We start from the raw sequence: 20323 nt of genomic DNA on the forward strand, positions 1-20323 counted from the left end.
ACATCTTTGTAAATTTCTTCTACATTCTTTCTTGTTCAATAATTTCATTTCTAGAGCAAGGTGAACAAAACTGAACACAATACTCCAACTGCAGCCTTACCAACATCCTGTACAACTGCAACATAATGTCCCAACTTCTATACTCAATGCCCTGATGTAGGCCAGCGTGCCAACAGCCTTCTTCACTGTCCTGTATATCTGCGACTCAAATTTCAGACAACCGTGCACCTGATCTCCAATGTCCTTTTGTTCAACTACACGCCTTAAGACTCTGTCATTCATCATTAAACTCCTACCTGTATTTGACTTTCTAAAATGCAAGACGTCACACTTATCTTTATTAAACGCCATTTGCTATTTCTCAGCCCACTCGCTTATCAAGGTACTGCTGCCATTTCTGATAATGTTCCTCACTGTAAATGATGCTTCCTAATTTAGAGTCATCTGCAAACGTACTAATCTTGCGCTGTGCACTCTGGTCTAAACCATTGATGTAGTTAACAAACAGCAATGGGCCCATGACCGAACACTGAGGCACTTCACTAGTCACAGGCCTCCAGTCCGACAAGCATACCTCCAACATAGCCATTTGTTTCAAAACATCAAACCAATTGTGTCGCCAATTTGCCTGTTTACATTAGAGTCCATGCGATCTAACCTTCCAGAGCGGCCTACCATGTGGAACCTTATCAAAGGTCTTACTGAAATCCACATAGACTATGTCCACCACCCTGCCCTTGTCAACCTTTCTGGTCACTTCCTCAAAAACTCTAACAAAATTTTTAAGGCATGATCTGCCACGCACAAAGCTATGCTGACTGCTCCAAGTCAAACTCTGTCTTTCCAAATGCATGCACATCTTATCACTCAGAACCTTCTCAAGTGGTTTACCGAAAACAGATGTGAAGCTTACGGGTCTCTATTTCCCAGGCTTTTCTTTGCAGCACTTCTTGAATAAGGGCACATTTGTTACCGCCCAGTCTTCCGGGTCCTTGGCCCCTGAACTGTCTTCTCTTGCCTCTTGCATATGTCTGGTCAGGACCAAGAGGTTAATCTGACTTTAAGCATTCTAATATGTCCATTAGTACCATTAGTGATATGGACTGTACCAAGATATGACAATTAACCTCCCAAAGGTCACAAGTCTTCATGTCTTTCTTCATGATAAACACAGAGGGGAAATTGAGGACCTCACCCTTCTCGTGAGGTTTTACACATGCGTGCCTATTTTTTTTTATTTTAAGACGTCCTATTCTCTCTCTAGTTGTTCTTTTTCTTAACTATACTGAATTTGGATTCACACCAATCTGCTCAGCCAAGGCTATCTCATACCCACTTTTCGCCTTGCTGATTTCCTTCTTCACTAAACTCCTGTATCCCCTGTGTACATCCAGGGATTCCCTTGGTCCCAGCTGCCTGTACCTGAGCCACGCCTCCTTTTTTTTGCTGGTCAGAGCCTCAATATCTCTTGTCATCCAGGGTTCTCTCTTCCAGTCTCACCTTCCCTTCACCATCACAGGAACATATAGATCTTGAACTCGAGCTATCTCATTTTTGAAGCCCGCCCCCTTGCCGGGGATCCTTTTACCTGGAAACAAACTACTCCAATCATCCCCTGCAATCCCCTGTCTAATTTCAACAAAATACGCCTTGCCCCAACTTAGAACTTGAATCCGTGGACCAATTTTGTCCTTACCATAACTTTTTTTAAATTAATACAGCTCTAGTCACTTTTCCCAAAATTCTCCCCCACTTTACCTCTGTCACCTATCCTACCCTATTTCCCAAAAGTAGGTCGAGTTTGTCCCTTCCCCAGTAGGACCCTCTATATATTGTTTGTGGAAACTTTCCTGAACACAACTTAACGAATTACGTTCTATCTAAGTTCTTAACCATCTGGAAGTCCCAGTCTATGTTAGGAAAATTAAAATCACCTATTATGACAACCCTATTGCTCCTGCAAGTCCAGCCAGTGTCCCTGCATATTTATTCCTCTAATTCCCATTGATTATTTAGAGGCTTATACTGCAACCACGATAACATCACCATTCCGCTCTTACTTCTTTGCCCAGTTCAGAAAACCTCATTGGATATTATCTCAGTTATTTCATCATTAAATACTAGAGTGATATGCGCCTTTAACAGAACTATTGGTATTTAAATTGTGTCCATTTCCATCTCTTCCTCGCAGTGACTTTCACATTCGCAGCATCCCTTGTCAAGGTACAGTGGATACATGGAGCTGTAAATGGATGGGAACTGCACATCCTGTCACTTCCAGCATTGGTTACATTTTTCCCCACACTGGGCAGTGATCTAATACAGTGTTACCGACCAATGCAATCGGCTGGGTTTATATATGAATGAACCAGTGCGGACTGCGCAGCTCCCCAGGATTATAGATCAAGCATTGTTGTGGGCTGCACAGAGTTTCACTCTGGACATTGTTGGGTTGCATACAGCTGTACACTAGCCGCATCTACACTGTGCTCCATCCTGAATATGTAATGGATGGGCTTGTTATGTGAGTTGGATTGAGAATGTGAGAGAACTAAACATCTAACAATACCTTTATTTTGTGTTTTCATTCTTGTGATTGGACCCGTCAAATCCTGACTCCTCCTGTTAGACCCATCCTTCTGGGTGAATCATGGTGAGTGTTGTTGCAGCATCTGAGTGTGCAAAATGACCAACAAACGGAGCAGAGGATGCAGAGAGTGGAGTCTCCGTAAAATGGAATGAGGGAATCACCATCAGATCAGCCGTGGTCTTTGTGAATGGTGGGGCAGGATTGAATGGACCACCAATGCAACTAATTCATATATTTCTGTTTGTTCCAAGCAAACTCCCCTTCTCTCCCAGTCTCCCATACTGGTCGGGAGTGAGTCACCTCCTGCATAACAGTTTGCTGGGGCCTCACTAACATCCAGATTTCCTGTGCCCCAGTTTCGATCTCTGAGTGACTCCCTCCTTTCCCTGTGCCCCAGTCTCAAGGAGTTGAATGACTGCGTCCTGTTCCTGTGTCCCAATCTTGGGCAGCTGAGTGACTGCCTCCTGATCCAAGGTTTGCGATAGTAGATGTCCCCCTCCTGCTACTGAGTAACAGGCTCCAATATCTCTGTGCTCACCTGCCGCTCCTGTGGAATGGACTTGAGGTTCTTAATGGACTCTTCACATTCCTGACAGCTTCTCCTGACTAAAAGCCTTTCTCCTGTTTCTGTAAAACACCATCAAAATTTGAATGATGTATGTTTGTATTTTACTCTCAGCAATTGAGCAAACAAGCTGACTGACAGAATTCAGAAGCTGAATACCCTCCTCCAGTCTCTGTGTCATACACTCAAGAGGCAATAGCGTCTCAGAGATTCACAGCACGGAAAAATACCTTTCGGTCTGATCGTCCATACCGACCAAATATCTTAAATAAATCTCGTCCCCCTTGCCAGCACTTGGCACATCTCCCTCTAAACACTTCCCAAGCATGTATCCGTTCAAATGCCTTTTAAATGGTGTAAATGTAACAGCCTCCACAACCTTTTTTGACAGCGGTCTCTGTGTGAAAATGTTGTGCCACACCTCCCTTTTTAAATCTTACCCCTCTCACCTTAAACCCTTGTCTTCTTATTTTGGACTCGCCTATCCTGGGAAAAGACATTGACTGTTTACCGTATCTATGCCCCTCATGATTTTATAAACCTCTTTAAGATCACCCGTCAGCCTCAACACTTGAAAATAGTCCCAGCCTATTCAAACTCTCCCTGTAACTCTAACCCTCTAACACCTGCAACATTATTTTAAATCTCTTCTGTACCCTTTCAAGTGTGACAACGCCCTTCCGACAGCAGGGAGACCAGAGTTAAAGGCAATATTATAAAAGTGGCCAAACCAATATCCTGTACAGATGAAACATGTCATGAAAATGTTTAGACACAAACCAGATACCAATAAAGGGAGAGGTAGAGGAACTAAAGGAGCTCTCTCTCTCTCTCTATTAATATTACAGTGTGTCCATGCACAGTACATCATGTTGATGAATACCCACTGTCCTGAAAGCAGCCACAGTTCCTTCATTCAGAAGCAGGCAGCCATTCACGTCGTCTTCGGGTCTCCATGTAGAAAGGAATGAATGTATCTTGGATAAAGGCCATCCCCTTGATGCACATAATCCCACCACCAACGAACTACATCAAAATATTCATGTATACGGAGAGCAATTGGGTCATTTGGAGCATCAAGGAGCAGACGATCAGGGATGGAGCAAAACCTCCCATGTTTGAACGGGTCTGCGTGAACTCCCCTGTCCACAGTATCATTAATTCCTGTAATCCCTCTCCATTTCAGTAACATACTGCCTTCCATTATTCCTGTAAATGAAATGACAGGTTATATCATGTTATATTCTATCTGCCAAACGATTATCCATTGCTTTTACCACTCTGCATCTATTTTCAGACTCTCCACACTCTCTTGATAATGTAATCTCTTCCTTAACACAGCGACATCACCAAACTCAGTATCAGTACATCTGTTCCATCCCACTGATCATTGATATAGATTGTAAATAGTTGAGGACCCAGCATTGGTCGCTATATGACTCAACAGTTTACGACCTGCCCAACTGATTAAGACTGATTTATCCGGAATGGCTGCTTCCTGTTTGATAGCCAGTCCTCGCACTTTCCTATGTAACACAGTCGAAGGGCTGAATAAGAACGAGGAGCATCAGTCGGCTATTCAGCCGCTCGAGCCTGCTCCACCATTGAATACAATCATTGCTGGTGTCATCTCTGCTCCACCATTGAAAACAATCATGGCTGATGTCATCTCTGCTCCACCATTGAATACAATCATTGCTGATGTCATCTCTGCTCTGCCATTGAATAAAATCATGGCTGATGTCATTTCTGCTCCACCATTGAATACAATCATGGTTGATGTCATCTCTGCCCTGCCATTGAATAGAATTATGGCTGATGTCATCTCTGCTCCACCATTGAATACAATCATGACTGATGTCATCTCTGCTCTGCCATTGAATACAATCATGGCTGATGTCATCTCTGCTCTGCCATTGAATACAACCATGGCTGACGTCATTGCTGCCTCTGTTCCACTTTCCTGCTCTCTCTCAATTCTAAAACTCTGGTCTCTTGCTGTAGATTGCACCACATGAAAAAATATCCACTCCACGTTTACGTTTTCAATTACTCTTAACTTTTTGTAGACCTCAATGAGATCTCCTTTCATTCTTATAAACTTGAGAATATAGGCCTGAACTGCTCAATTTCTCTTCATTAGACAAACGGTTCATCTCTGGATCAATCTAATGAACCTCTTCTGAATTGCCTCCAATGCAATTGCATCCTTCCACAAGTCAGCGCACCTAAACTGCACTCCGGTTGCAGCCTCGCGAATGCCTTGCATTGTTACAGCAACACACCCTACCTTTCTACTCTGTCATTTTTCAAATAATCACTGAAATTATGCTTGCATTTTTCATTCCTTGCAGTACCCACATGCAGGTTTTCTGTGATATGCATGCGGACACCCATATCCCTCTGCTCCAAAGCACTTTAAAGTTTCTCTCCATTTATGTAATAATTTGTCTTTCTATTACGCTGGCCACCTTCAAAAACCCCATATTTATCCAATTTAATTTTCATTGCCAAATTTTGGGCCATTTGCCCAACCTATCCATATTTATTTTTATATCTCTTCCATCTTCATTCCGAAGTAATTTCTCACCAATGTTAGAGTCATCTGAAGATAGTATTTTCTATCCCGTCAACCGAGTAATAATATCAAACGCAAATAGTTGAGGCATGAGTACTGAAATCTATGGCACCACACAAGTTGCATTTGCCAAAAGAAAATGACATATTTATTCCATCTGACTGCATTTTGTTGGTTAACCAATCCTCCACTCAAGCTAATAAATTACTCCTTAACCCATGTTGTCTGATCTTACCACTTACTCTTTGGAGAAGCGACATATCCAATGCCTCCAGGAAGACCAGATAAATTCCATCTCCAGGAATCCTACTGTCTACCTTGTTTGGCACATCCTTAAGTAATTCAAGCAAACAATTCATACTCGGTTTATCCTTCGTAAAACCGTGTTGATTCTGATGGATTGTGGTTTAACTTTGCAAATGTCCTCAACAACGGATTCTAATAATTTGCCATAAATTGCAATAGTTTTATCGTTACGTTTTACTCCCTAATGTATACAGTTATTATAAGTTCTTCCTTTTTGAAAATCTTTACGTTTTCTTTGAATTCCTGTTTAGAGGGCGCACATTTTTAAGCGATCTGCTCCAATTGCTGTGTCAGAGAATGTATGGCTGAATGGACTCATCATCCTGCTGGTGTACAAAATCGATGGGCTGACGTCTTTCTGGTTTTCCGATATTCTCATCTCTATGGCCAGAATGACCTCCTCTGGTTGATGTGTTAGAGGGTTGGGGGATAATGGAATCTTCTTGTTGCTGTGTAACATTTTGAGGGGATGATGGGTCTTCTCATATTCTTCCATAACAGGCTGGAGATACTGAACGGTCTCGCCATGCATCCCTGAGATGGGACTGAGGGAGTGATTAGTCTTCGCCAGTTCTCACACAACAGACACGAATCTGAATTATCTCCAACTTTCTTATCAAAAAATCTCTCCAATACTTTGTATCCTTATCCAATCCACCAACAAAGAATCGGAGGGGCTGAATGACCTCCTGTTATCCCAGAGGAACAAATGTCCAGTCACTGTGTGGCCTCAGTTCTTGTATTACAGACTTGAGGAGGCTGAATGGACTGATCCTGTTGCTGTGTAACCGGATACTGGTGCAGCATGGCCTACTCTGGCTCCAGTGTTTTGACTCGAGGGGCTGATTGGCCTCCTCCGTTAACCTTATATCAGACTTCATGTCTGAATATCCTTGTCCTGTTTTGGTGTAAAAGAGTCGAAGGCATGAATATCCGTCTGCTGTTCCTGTGAAACAAGGTGGAAACGTGGTATGGATTACTTCATTTATTGTGTAATTGGCTTGTATTGCTGACTCCTTCCCGTGATCGATGTACAAATATGATCATCTTTCATTCTTCTAAATTCAACCTGATCATCCTTTCCTTATAGGTTAACGCATACATGACAGGAACCATCTCTGAGCTGCTTGCAAAGCAGCAATATCCTTTCCTCAGTGACGAGATTAAATCTGTACACACTACTCCAGATGTGATCTCACTAAGACCCTGTACAGCAGCAGCAACACCTTGCCAGCTTGCTTTAAGGTTCCCACCCAGGTTAGAACATTCTCAGCTGGCTGGGGAAATACACAGCATTGTTGAAACATCATTATCCCTCTCTACTCCACCACCATAACAGGAGATCTGGAGAAAATGTCACAACGACCCTTAAGAAGGGCATAAATGATGTGGCGAGATGATCCCTAACATTAATTTTTCCTGAGCCCACGTCGCCCAGATTCTACAGAATCTAATAAGGTGGAGCACAGAAATAGCAAGGAGAAGGAAACATTGATGGGAGTTATATATCAAAGTGAAAGCTGCAATACATATGTTGGGCATGTTATAAAACAGGAAATGAGATATACACGTTTGTGGGTACCGCAGTAATAATGTACTGTTGACATTATATCTAGCTCAACTAAATGCTAATGCTGGGAAAAATGGATTTCATGAGCACGTGTGAGATGGTTTGCATTTACATTATGTCGAGCACTGAGCTCGAGATCAGGTTATTCAGCAATTGGTGTCGGGTGATCAGAAGAGCTAATTGAAAACTTTGCTGTAAAGGACATTTTGGGAACCGTGACCACAATGCATTGGTTTTCTTTTATGCTGTTTGAGTACACGACAATTTTTGTTTTATTTGAAGTAACCGTTATAAACCTGAGTCATACAAGCCATGAAGGTGTTGGAAGGAAGTGTGGACTACAGATGCTGGAGATCAGATTCGAAGAGTGCGGTGCTGGAAAAGCACAGTCAGGCAGCACACCAGGAGCAGGAGAATCGATGTTTTGGGCAGAAGCATTTCGGAATGAGGCTTATGGGACAAGCGGGCTGAGAGATAAATGAGAAGAGGGTGTGGCAGGGGCGAGGTAGCAGGGAATGCGATAGGTAGGTGAAGGTGGGGTTGAAAGTGATAGGTGATGAAGGGAGACAGAACGCCTCATCTACTGCATCCTTAAACCCAATGTGGTCTTCTCTACCTTGGCGAGACAGGACGCCAACTTGTGGATCATTTCAGAGAACATCGCTGGAACAGCCACATTGACCAATTCCACCGTCTTGTGGCTGATCACTTTAACTACCGTTCCCACTCTACCAAGAACATGAGGGTTGTGGGCCTGCTCCATCGCCACTCCTTAACCACCAGAAGCCTGGAGGCAGAAAGCCTCATCTTGGGACCGTCCAGCCACAGGGGTCAATGTGGATTTCACCAATTTCCCTATTTCCTTAAACCCCACCTTACCCCAGTCCAAACTTCCAACTCAGCACCACCCTTTTGAACGTTCCTATGTGTCCACCTTCCATCCCATCAGCCCCACCTTCATCTACCTATTAGATCAAAGGAGGCAGCTTAGAAAAATGCCAAGTGTTGTAGTAAGCCAGTGGATTCAGAAAAATGTAAATCCCAGCAAAGGGTGAACAAGAAAAAGAAGAAAATCAGAAAAAGTAAAGCATGCAAACAAAAGTAAAACATAAAGAATGCTAAAAAGCTTCTATCAATGTATGAAACCAAAACAAAAACAAGGTCAAATGTGGGACAGTGACTGTGCAGACAGGATCATTTATTGTAGACAACAGAGAAATTGCAGGGAAAAGAAACAGTTTTTTTTGTGTCCATCTTCAAGAAAGAATATCCAGAAATTCTCCCACAAATACCAAGAGACCATGAGACTTGTGCAAGTAAATGTCCTTTACAGCAAAATCTAAGATCACTCTTAGTGATGAGGTCGTCTTTAAAAAGACAGCTGGATTGAGTATTGATAAATCTGACAGACCAGGTGTCCTTCATACAAGTATTTCAGATGAAGCAGCAATAGACATATTGATTGGATATGTGGATTTTCATGTTATTTTCCTGAACATTACTGAAAGTCATTTAGCCAATCTGGATATGGTGAAGGTTATAAATATTATCCAACAGTTGAAGAAAGGATGAAGATGGAGAGCGGTGAACTACAGGCTAGATAACTTGTCATCCGCGCTCGAGTGTCTGTTGGGCATAGTTATAAAGAGCGTGCTACTAGATATATAGAAGGTAATGGCAAAACTGGAGAGTATGATAATGCATCAATGAAAAGAATACCATAAGTCGCAAAGATTTTTGGAATGGTTTGAAGATGAATCTTGTGGACATAGGCAATGAAGAACAAATGGATAACGTATAGTTGGATATTCAGGAGCATTTTGTAAAGAACTCACACTGTAAGCTTATACGAATTAGTTAAAACGAAAGCTATTGGGAAGAACATATGCGAATGGGACAGTAAAATTAGGTTTACATTCATGTAAATGTAATTGCAATATAGAAGGTGTTGTGCACCAGTTGCATAGACTGTTCGTGAGACTAAGCTTAAAGTATTGCGTACCGTTTGCAGCTCCAATCTAAGGTAGAATATACTGATTACAGAGGAACTGCAAAAGGTATTATCCAGATTAATCCCTAAGATCGCAAGATTGTCTGATGGGGAAACTCAGCCTGTGATCTCGAGTTTCAAAAGATGAGAGGTCATTGTAGAGAAACTTAGAAACATTGAGGGGACTGAATAACATGCGAGATTTGGGAGAATTCCCACGATATTCTACACGGACAAGGAGAACAGAATAATCAGCAAATAGTTAGTGTCCATTCGAAACCAAAGCGGACAATCTGTGTGTGAAGCTGGTGAACATTGATAGATTGTTACATGAAACCTTCATATCTCTTTTAGTTGGGAGATGGAAGAGGCAGGAACAGAATTCGAGAAGATAGACCGGAAAGCTCTTGAACAGATTGATGTAAAATACGAGCAGGGATCTGTGGCTTTTTTCCTTATGAAATTGGACCAATCCCCAGGTCTGGATGAGTTGTATCACAGGCTGCTCTCGGGGTCAAGGAAGGAAAGACTCTGACTGAAAATTTTAATTCGAATTTGACCACAGGGCCAGAGTACTAGAGAACAGCTCATGCGGTTCCACTTCACAGTACCAGTGGTAGAGATAGTCTAGGGAACTAGCAACGAGTGAGTATTAGATCACTGTTAGGGAAACTACTGGAGAAAATAGGGAAGGAGAAAATTGAACTCCAAGCAGATTCGCAAGGTTTGCTCAGGGATAATCATCATGACTTTATCAGAGGGAAGTCACATCGAATGGATTTGATTGAATTAGTTTGAGGACGTCGCTTATTTAGTTTTGCAGCAAGGACTTTGACAAAGTTCCACATGGGAAACTGGAACATAACTTAAAATCTCAGTATCATGGATAACTTGACAAGTTACAACGAAAGTTGTCTTAGTGTCAGGAGGCAGAGAGTGGTGGGAGAAAGCTGTTTGCGTGACTGGAGACCTGTGTCCCTGATGTACCTTCGGCATCAGAGTGGTATCCCTTATTGTTTGTGGTATTCATAAATGGTGTAGATGTGAATCTGGAGGGGGTAGGTAGAGGAGGTGGGAGTTGTGATAAGTAAATTTGCGTTTGATACAAAGATTGTGCAGTTGATTGGCAGTGAGGAGGAAGGCCTAATGTTACAGGAAGATGCAGATGGAAGGTTAGATGGATGGATCAGTGGTAGATGGAATGTAATTCTGATAAACATGAGGCGGTGCACTTTGGAGGAAGGAACCAGACAGGGGAGGACTCAATGAATGGGAGCACACTAGAAAGCTCAGAGCGTGCTTCTCGACACATTCCTGAATGTGACTGACCAGGATAATGAATTGACGAGGAAAGAATTGGACCTTGGGTTTATGAACCAGGGCGGAGATTATAAGAGCTATACAGGGCTTTGATTAGGCAAAGATGGAATACTGTATGTAGTTCTGTGAGCCACGTTACAGGAAGGATGTGATTGTAGTGGAGGGGGTCCAGAGGAGATTCACCAGGACTTTCCCTGGTATGGATCATATCTCTTATGGAGAGAAGCTGGAAAAGCTCGGTTGTTTACTTTGGAGCAAGAAAGGCTGAGGGGAATGTGATTCAGAAGGATAAGATAACGAGGGACATGGACACAGAAGATAGACAGCAGCTGTTCCTTTTAATTTGATGGTCAAGAACAAGGGAGCACACTTTTAAAGTGAAATGTTTGAGGTACAGAGAGGACTAAAAGATTTTGTTTAACCCAGAAGGTGTTGCAGTCTGGAATGTATTTCCTGAGAGTGGAGTTATCATGGGTAACCACGCAAACGTTCAAAAGTGCTTAGACGACCACTTAGAAGTGTCATAACATTCCAGGCTATGGGCCTGCTGTAGGAAAGTGGGACTAATATAAATCGTGCTGTACTTCTGTTGGCACAGAGTCTATGCCCTGTGAGTGTATGGTGTGGAAGGTCAATTATCAAGGCAAGAATTGATGAGTTTCTGAAGAGTATATTCACAAGTGTTATAAGAGTGAACTGTAATAGATTGCTAAATCATGTCAATGTGAGAAGTATGAGAAAACAAGAGCAGCTTCCTTACAATATGAAAACAGAGAATGGGGATTGGGGAACCGGGAAATGGTAGAACTTTGAAGCCACTACTTCAGTTCTGTCTTTACAGAACTTTCTAATAATACAAGGAAAACCAAGTCTGGGTTGGGAAAATGATAGAGCAAATGGAACATAGAACATAGTAAGTAAATGTTTTAGGAGAAATTATCGGGACTGAAAGTAATGATCATAGACAACACTAACATAGATTTATGAAATGGGAATTATGTTTGACAAACAGACTGAGAGACAAATGAAAGAGAAGCAATGGATGTCAAACATTTGGATTTTTAGAGATGTTTTGGTAAAGCTCCAAGCCCAGTTTGTAAAATCAAATCTGAGTGGATTGGGGCGAATATATGGACATGTTTCTAGGATGGGACAGCTGGCAGGAAACAGAGAATAAAAATAAACAGACTCGTGAAGCAGCAGCCTGACATTGTAAGATATGATTCAGTGACTATGACTATGTCCCAGACACCCCATCATTTTCCCGGGATATCTCCTGTCTCACCAGCAGGACAGACACAGCAGAAGTGGTGGCAGAGTGGGATACAGTTGGAAGGGAATTGCTCTGGGATTCCTCAACAGTGACTCTGTATCCCATGAAGTCTCATGGCATTAGTTTAAACATGGGAAAGGAAACCTCCTGCTGATTACCATGTACCAGCCTCTCTCAACTGATGAATCAGTACTCCTCCATGCTGAACAATACTTGGAGAAAGCACTGAGGGTGGCAAGGACGCAAAGTGTACTCTGGGTGGGGACTTTCAATGTCCACCACTAAGAGTGACTCTGCAGCAGCATTACTGATTAAGCTTGTCGGATCCGAAAGGATATAACAGTTCGACCGGCAGTGAAGTAACCAAATAGAGGAAAATACATACTTGACCACATCCTTACAAATTGCCAGTTGCAGGAGTATCTGTCCATGACAGTATCGGTAAGAATGACCACCGCATAGCCATTGTGGAGACAAAGTCCCACCCTCACATTGAGAATAACCTCCAACATTTTGGGTGGCATTTTCACCGTGCTAAATGGGACAAACTTCGAACATATCCAGCAGCTCAAACCTGGATTTCCATCACGTGTTGCGGGTCATCAATATCAACAGGATTATACTCCTGCACAACCCCATGGCCTAGCATATCCCCCTTTCAACTATTACCATGAAGCCAGAGGATCAACCGTGGTTCAATAGAGTGTGCATGAGGGAGGAGCAGCACCATGCACACCTGAAAATGAGGTGTCAGCCTGGTCAAGCCACCAACCAGGACAACGTGTGTGCCAAACAGCATAAGCAGTAAGTGATAGACAGAGTTAAGTGATCCCACAAGCAATAGAACAGATCTGAGCTCTGCAGTCCTTCCACATCTAATCGAGAATAGTTAGGGACAATTAAACAAGTCACTGGAGGAAGAGATTCCACAGGTATCCCCATCCTAAATGATGGAAAAGCCTAGCCCTTCAGCGTAAAAGATAAAGTTGATGCATTCGCAACAATCTTCAGTCAGAAATGCTGAGTGGATGATCCATCTCGGCCTCCTCCAGTGGTCTTCAGCAATTCAGTTACCAGTCATCAACCAATTTCATTCACTCGACGCGATATCCAGAAACAGAGACAATGAATACTCCAAAAGGTACAAATGCTGACAACATTCTGGCAACAGTACTGAAAACTTGTGCTCCAGAACTTGTCACTGTCTGAGCCAAGCTATTCCATTAACGTTACAGCAACAACATTGAACCGATTATGTGGAAAATTACTCCAAGTATCTCCTACACATAAAAAGCAGAACAAATCAAATCCGGCCAATTAACAACCCATCAGTCTACTTTCGATCATAGTAAAGTGATGGATGGAAGGTGTCGGTGCTTTCAAGCAGCACCTGCTCAGCAGAAACATGGTCAAGAATGCCCAGTTGGGGTTCCACCAAGGCCACTCAGCTCTTGACCTCATTATTTTCGTTCAAACATGGACAAAAGAGCCGAATTCCAGAGGTGGGGTGAGAGTGACAGCCCTTTCAAATAAGGCTGTTTTCGACCAAAGGTGGCATCAACGGGCCTAAACAAAACTGGAATCAGTAGGTATCGTGCCATCTCCTCGCTGGTTAGAATCATACCTGACACGTAGGAAGATGCTTAAAAATGTGTTGCTGGAAAAGCGCAGCATGTCAGGCAGCATCAAAGGAGCAGGAGAATCGACGTTTCGGGCATAAGCCCTTCTTCAGGAATATGTAGGAAGATGGCCGAGGTTGATGAAGGCCAGTCAACTCAGCTCCAGGGTATCTCTGCAGGAGTACCTCAGAGCAGTGGCCGAGGCCAAAACGTCTTCAGCCGCTTCATCATTTACCTTTTCTCCATTATAAAGCCAGAAGTGGGGATGTTCGCCAATGATTTCACAATGTTCAGCAACATTTGTGGCTCCTCAGATACTGAAATAGTCCATGTCCAAATGCAACAAGATCTGGACAGTATCCAGGCTGACAAGTGGCAAGTAATATTGATGCCACACAAATGCCAGACTATGACCATCACAAATAAAATACAATCTAACCTGCCCCTTGCCATTCAATGGTGTTACCATCACTGAATCTCCCAGTATCAAAATTTTGGGAGATAATCGTTGCTTAGAAACTCAACAGACTTGCCATTTAAACATAGTAACTATAAAAGCAGGTCAGAAGCGAAGAATACTGTGCAAGTAACTCACTTCCTAACTTCAAAAATCCTGTGCAGAAGCTACAATACATCAGTCAGAAGTGTGGTAGAGTACTCCCCACTTGCCTGGATGAGTGCAGCCCCAACATGATGCTTGATACCATCCAGGACAAAACAGCCGGTTTGACTGTCACTTCATTCACAATCCTCCACCATCAACGCTCAGCAGCAGCAGTATTTTTTACTATCTACAAGTTGCACTGAAATTATTCACCAAAGATCCTCAGACCCCATCTTCCCAACTCATATCCACGTCTATCTAGAAAGACAGGGGCAGCAGATGTAAGGGAACACCACCATCTTCAAGTTTCCCTCCAAGCCATTCACCATCCTGACTTGGAAATATATCAACGTTCCTTCACTGTCTTTGGGTCAGAATCCTGACATTCCCGTCCTAATGGCAGTGGAGGTCAACCAGAGCAGGTGGACTGCAGTGTTCAACAAAACAGCTCATCAAACTAGGGACAGGCAATAAATGATGGCCCAGCCAATGGCACGCAGATCCACGAAATAAGTAAATTGAAAAATCGTTTTTTAACAGAAGAAAGCTGCTGAGGTATCGCAAGGATCAGTGCTGGTGCCCCAATGGTTCACAATATACATTAAACATTTGGTTGCTGGAATGAAATGCAATATATCCCAGTCTGCTGAAGCACGAAAGGATGTTGGATTGTGAGTGGGTGAGTAGGTTTTAAAAAAGCTCCGAGGTGAATGGGATAAGTGGGGTGAATGGGCAAATACGTGGCAGATAGAGAGCAGTGTGAGTAGAGGTGACTGTGTGCCCTTTAGTGGGGAGAATAGATTTGCAGCCTATCGTTTGAAAAGGGATTGGTTGAAAAATATTGATCTATAAAGGGACTTAAGCTGCATTTTTGTTTCCTTCTGCGCAGACCTACGAGGTCAATGCAGGGCAGTGAGTTATGAAGCCAGAAGTCAATACTGGGAATGGTATTGGAACGCTGACCAGTGTATATAGGCCCAGCAATTGGGTAGCTGTAACACTGAAAAATGATCTGGATCTCCCTGTACACCAGTCACTGAAAACAATATTGCAGGAGCAGAAAGCAGGTAATAAAGGAAACATTTGACATTGAGGGAGAGCAACGAAGGGAGACCAGACTGATCTCTGGGATGACAGGCTTATTGTGGGAACAGAGTTTGGGGCGACTAGGCCTGTATTCCATGCGGACTAGGAAAATGGGGGGAGATCTCAGAGAAATATATAAAACACTGAAGGAGTGAGACAGGTTGGAAACAGGGATGGTAATTCCCCTGGCTGGGACGTCTCAAACAAGGGGCCACAGTATTAGGTACAGACAGACCACTTTGCAATGAGATAAGAATAAATGTCTGCACTCACAGTCTGGTGACCTGGGGAAATCTCTCGCACCTGGAAGCCAAATCACTGAATATAAATAAGGATCTGGGGTCACTAAAGGGATGGGGAGAGACCAGGAGTGTTGTGTGGAAATAAAGGGTCAGCCATAATTATATTGAATTGGGTTGCAACCCCAACGGACCAAAGGGACTGCTGCAGTTCCTATGTTATAGCTTCCCAAGGTGAATCACATTAAGGGATGTGTGCAGTGTATGGGAGAAATGCTTTGAGGAAAGTTTGAACATGAACTGGAATGTGGAAGGCCCAATGTGTTGAACGACCTCCTCCTTTCCCAATATTTCTGTGCAGTCTGTTGGAAAGCTCTGTAAATGTTTTCACAAGCTCTCAGATGTTAGGAATGAGGTCGCTGCAGGGTCAACGGGACTGTGTTTCTCATTCCCTTTTCCGATATCGAGACTGGTGCCGAATGTTCTGTCCAGGTAAATCCTTGAAGACCCCGGAGCTGTTTGATACCGTAGAGTGACTTGCTTGGCCATTCAGAGACCATTGAAGAGTTTATTACATGTCTGTGGGTCTGGAGTCACTTTTAGGCCAGACGAGGAAAGCACGGGAGATTCACTTCCTGAAAGTACACAGGGGAAGGAGATCGTTGTGTACAGTCAACACTGGAGGCAAAGTCACTGTTACTGACACGAGATTTTAGATCTCGATGTTTTGTTAATTGTTATTAACTTCCACCAGCTGCCAGAGCATTAGCATGGTCTGGATTAGTTATCCAGCGATATTTCCACAACAGCACTATCTCCACATGGGAACTGATCGGAAACCACACTGAGCAGGTTATTTCTGTGCTGCTTGACAGCTCTGACAAAAAGAAAACTCTCAGCAATTTGAATATCGTGACGGAATTGAGGGAGTGGTAATTGGTCAGATGGTAATTATTCTCCACTTAGGGGCTGGGACATTGTTGAGTAATTTTCCACATTGCCAGAGCGAAGTCAGAGTAGGAGCTGGAATGAAACAGTTTCACCAGGGACACAGCTTGTTGTGCAGCACAAGTCTTCAGTCCTATTGCAGGAACGGTGTCTGGGCCCATTGCCTTTGTTGTATCGACAGTGTCCAGCTGTTTCTTCATGTCAAATACAGCAATTCGAATTGGTTAAAGACTGGCATCTGTGATTCTGTGGGCATCATAACGAGAGTTAGGTGGATCATCAACTCAACACGCCTGGCTGAGGATGGTGCAGAAAAAACATCCTTGTCTTTTACACTGATGTATAAGACCTTTCTGTTATTTTGGAAGGGGAAATTTGTGGAGTCCTCTCTTCCAGTAAGTTGTTCATTCATCCAAGAACATGTATGACTGGGTGTAGCAGGACTGCAGAGCTTTGATCTGATCTATTGGTCTTGGAATCATTTCACCTTCTTTGTTAGAGGTTAGTCCTGCTGTTTGGAATGTAAGCAGTAAGTGTGGTAGCTTTCACGGTTTATCGTCAGGTTTCTATACACATGGTTCTGACCCTGTCATGTTTACCCACAATCTTCACTGACCAGCTTGATCATAATGGTGGACTGAGGGATTGCCGTGTGAAAAAGTCACAGGTTGTGGTTGAATACAATTCTGCTTCTGCTTCTGTGGTCTACATTACTACATCAATACCAGGAGTTCTCTTTTTAAAGTAAGAGCAGCTCCATTTTTGAAGGGGACGTTTAACCTAGGAATTAATTGAGGGTAACAAAGAATTGGTGATGAAAGATGAGTCATGGAGTCATAGAGTCTTCAAGTCATACAATATGCAACAGACCCTTTGGACAACATGCCCATGCTCACCAGACTTCCTGAACTGATTAATCCTAATTGTCTGCATTTGGCACATACCCCTCGAAACCTTTCCTATTCATGTTCCCATTCAACTGTCTTTTCAATATTGTAATTGTGTTCCCCTGTACCACTTTCTCTGGCAGCTGATTACGTATGCACAACACAGTCTGAGAAACATTTATCTCTTAGATCCTTTTAAATCTCTCCCCTCTCGCCTTAAATGTGTGCCCTTTGGTTTTCGACGTCTCTTCCCTGGGGAACGACCTTGGCTATTCACCCTATCCGTGCCCCTCATTAATTTGTAACCCTCTATGAGGTTACTCGCAGCCTCCTATGCAAAGAGAAAACATTTCCAGCCGATCCAGTAAAACCTTAGATGTCAAAACCTCCAGCCCCTGTCACATCATTTTAAAACGTTTTTCATCCTTTCCAGTTTGTAACATCCAATTTATAGCATGGTAAAAAGCATTGTACTCAGTACTCCAAATGTGTCCTTACCATTCTCTTGGTCAACCACAACATGATGTCCCAATTCCTATTGTCAGTACTCTGGCTGATGAAGGTACATGTGCCTAACTCCTCCTTCACCGCCCTGTCGACCTGCGACTCCACTTTCAAGGAACTATCTCCCTGCGCTCCTGAGTATCCTTGAGTGACAACACACCCCACGGCCCTACAGTTAACTGTGTTAATCTTGCCCTGGTTTGTCTTACAAAATGCAACACCTCACATTTATCTGCATGAAGCTCCATGTGCCATTACTCGGCCCACTGGCCCAGTTGATCATAATCTCATTTTACATTTATATGACCTTCTACAGCGTCCATTATACCAGAAATTTTGGCGTAGTCCACAGACTTACTGTCCATGCTTTGTGTTTTCTCATTAAAATCTTCAATTTAAAAATAACTAAGAACAGTGGATCCAATGGTCCTTCTGGCACACCGTTGGACATACCAAGTCTGTCCCAGCACCATCTGTCTCTTACTGTTAAGACCGTTTTGTATCTAATTGACTAGCTCACGCTGATCCCCCGTGGAACCATGTGGGAACTTGGTGGGCCTCACTAAGATCCACATAGATAATGTGTGCTGCTTTACATTCGTCTATCATCCTGACCACCTCTTGAAATATTTCACTCAAGTTTGTGAGACGCAATTTCCCACACTCAAAGCCGTGCTGCCTATCCAAGACTTTCTAAAGTTTGGTGATCTCATCTCTCAGAATCTCCTCTGAACATCTGGCCACCCCTGACATCAGGCTCACCGGTCTGGAGTTCCCTGGCTTTTCTTTGCGGCCTTTTAAAAAAAAGTCACAACACTAGCTGTCTTCCAGTCCTCCAGGGCCTCATCCGTGGTTGTCAATCATACAAATAAAACGTGAAAGAACTGTAGATGCTGTAAATCAGGAACAACCACCCGAAAGTGCTGGGAAAGCTCAGCAGGTCTGGCAGCATCTGTTCAGGGAAACGAAAGTTAACATTTTGGATCCAGTGACCTTCCTCAGAACTCTAAGGAATGATATAAATATCTCAGTTAGGAGCCCTGAATTTCTTCCCTAGCTTCCCACAATAATCTGAACAGGTCCTGGGTATTTACTTATGGTTATGCATCTTCAGACCTCCAGCACTTCCTCTTCAGTAATGTGACCTCTTTTCAAAACATCACTACATGGATTTATTTGCCTGAGTTCCGTCACTTCCATGTCTTTCTCCACAGTAACTACTGACGTTATATATTCATGTGAACCGTCCCCATCGAGAAGGAACATGCTGGAAGGCAACAGAGTGAGGGAGGTTGAGTTCTTCTGAGGTGTGTGAATGCAGCATGGCCAGGCCCTTATGGATTGTGTTGTTGAACCGTTAACTGTGTTTAGGTGTTTTTTCCAGCTTTATAGGAAGGGCTGTAATGTTTTACATTTTAACCTTGTTTTTGTTTCTGCTTTGTACCGAGATTCTGTACCATGGGGAGGAGGGGAACTTTGTAGTAAGATTGCGTCACACATGGGGACTTGTAAACTTTTCACTGTCCTCATGTCAGTGAATGTGCCAATAAAGCTACTAAACAGAATTCTAATTCTGTGTTCCCACACATACATAACTGTTTGACTTTCTTAAGGGGCCCTATTCTCTATCTAGTTTCTCTTTTGCACTTAATATCCTTGTCGGATCTCCTTGCATTCTCCTTAACCTTATCAGCCATAGTTACGTCATGCCCCATTTCTGCCCTCCTGATTTCCCTGGGAAGTGTTCTCCTATACCCTGTATGCTCCCCAATAGATTCCCGTGATCCCAGCTGCCTATCCTTGACACATCCCTCCTTCTTCTTCCTTGACCAGATCCTCAATATCCACTGCCATGTCCTGTTCCCTACTCCTGCTAGCATTGCCTTTCACACTAACAGGAACACGCTGTTCCTGAAATCTCACTGTCAACTGTTGAAAGAATTCCACTTGCCAGATGTCCCTCTATCTGAGAATAGGTTCCCCAAATCATCTTTTTAAAGCTTCTACCTAATACCATCACAATGCGCCTTGCCCCAATTTATCATGTTAAATTGTGTCAAAGGCCTATTATTTTCCAGAACAATATCGAACAGAATTACGGTCACTGATCCCAAAGTGCTCCCACTCTAACAGCTCAGTCACACGTCCTGCGTTACATCCCAAGAGGAAATAAACGTGAGGCCAGAATCAGATCAGCCACGGTCTTATGGAATCGCAAGGCAGGCATGAGGTGGCGAATGTCTG

The sequence above is a fragment of the Chiloscyllium plagiosum genome, unplaced genomic scaffold (assembly GCF_037043375.1).
Source record: "Chiloscyllium plagiosum isolate Xiang-an unplaced genomic scaffold, Cpla_swu_hap1 HiC_scaffold_13, whole genome shotgun sequence".
Taxonomy (NCBI): domain Eukaryota; kingdom Metazoa; phylum Chordata; class Chondrichthyes; order Orectolobiformes; family Hemiscylliidae; genus Chiloscyllium; species Chiloscyllium plagiosum.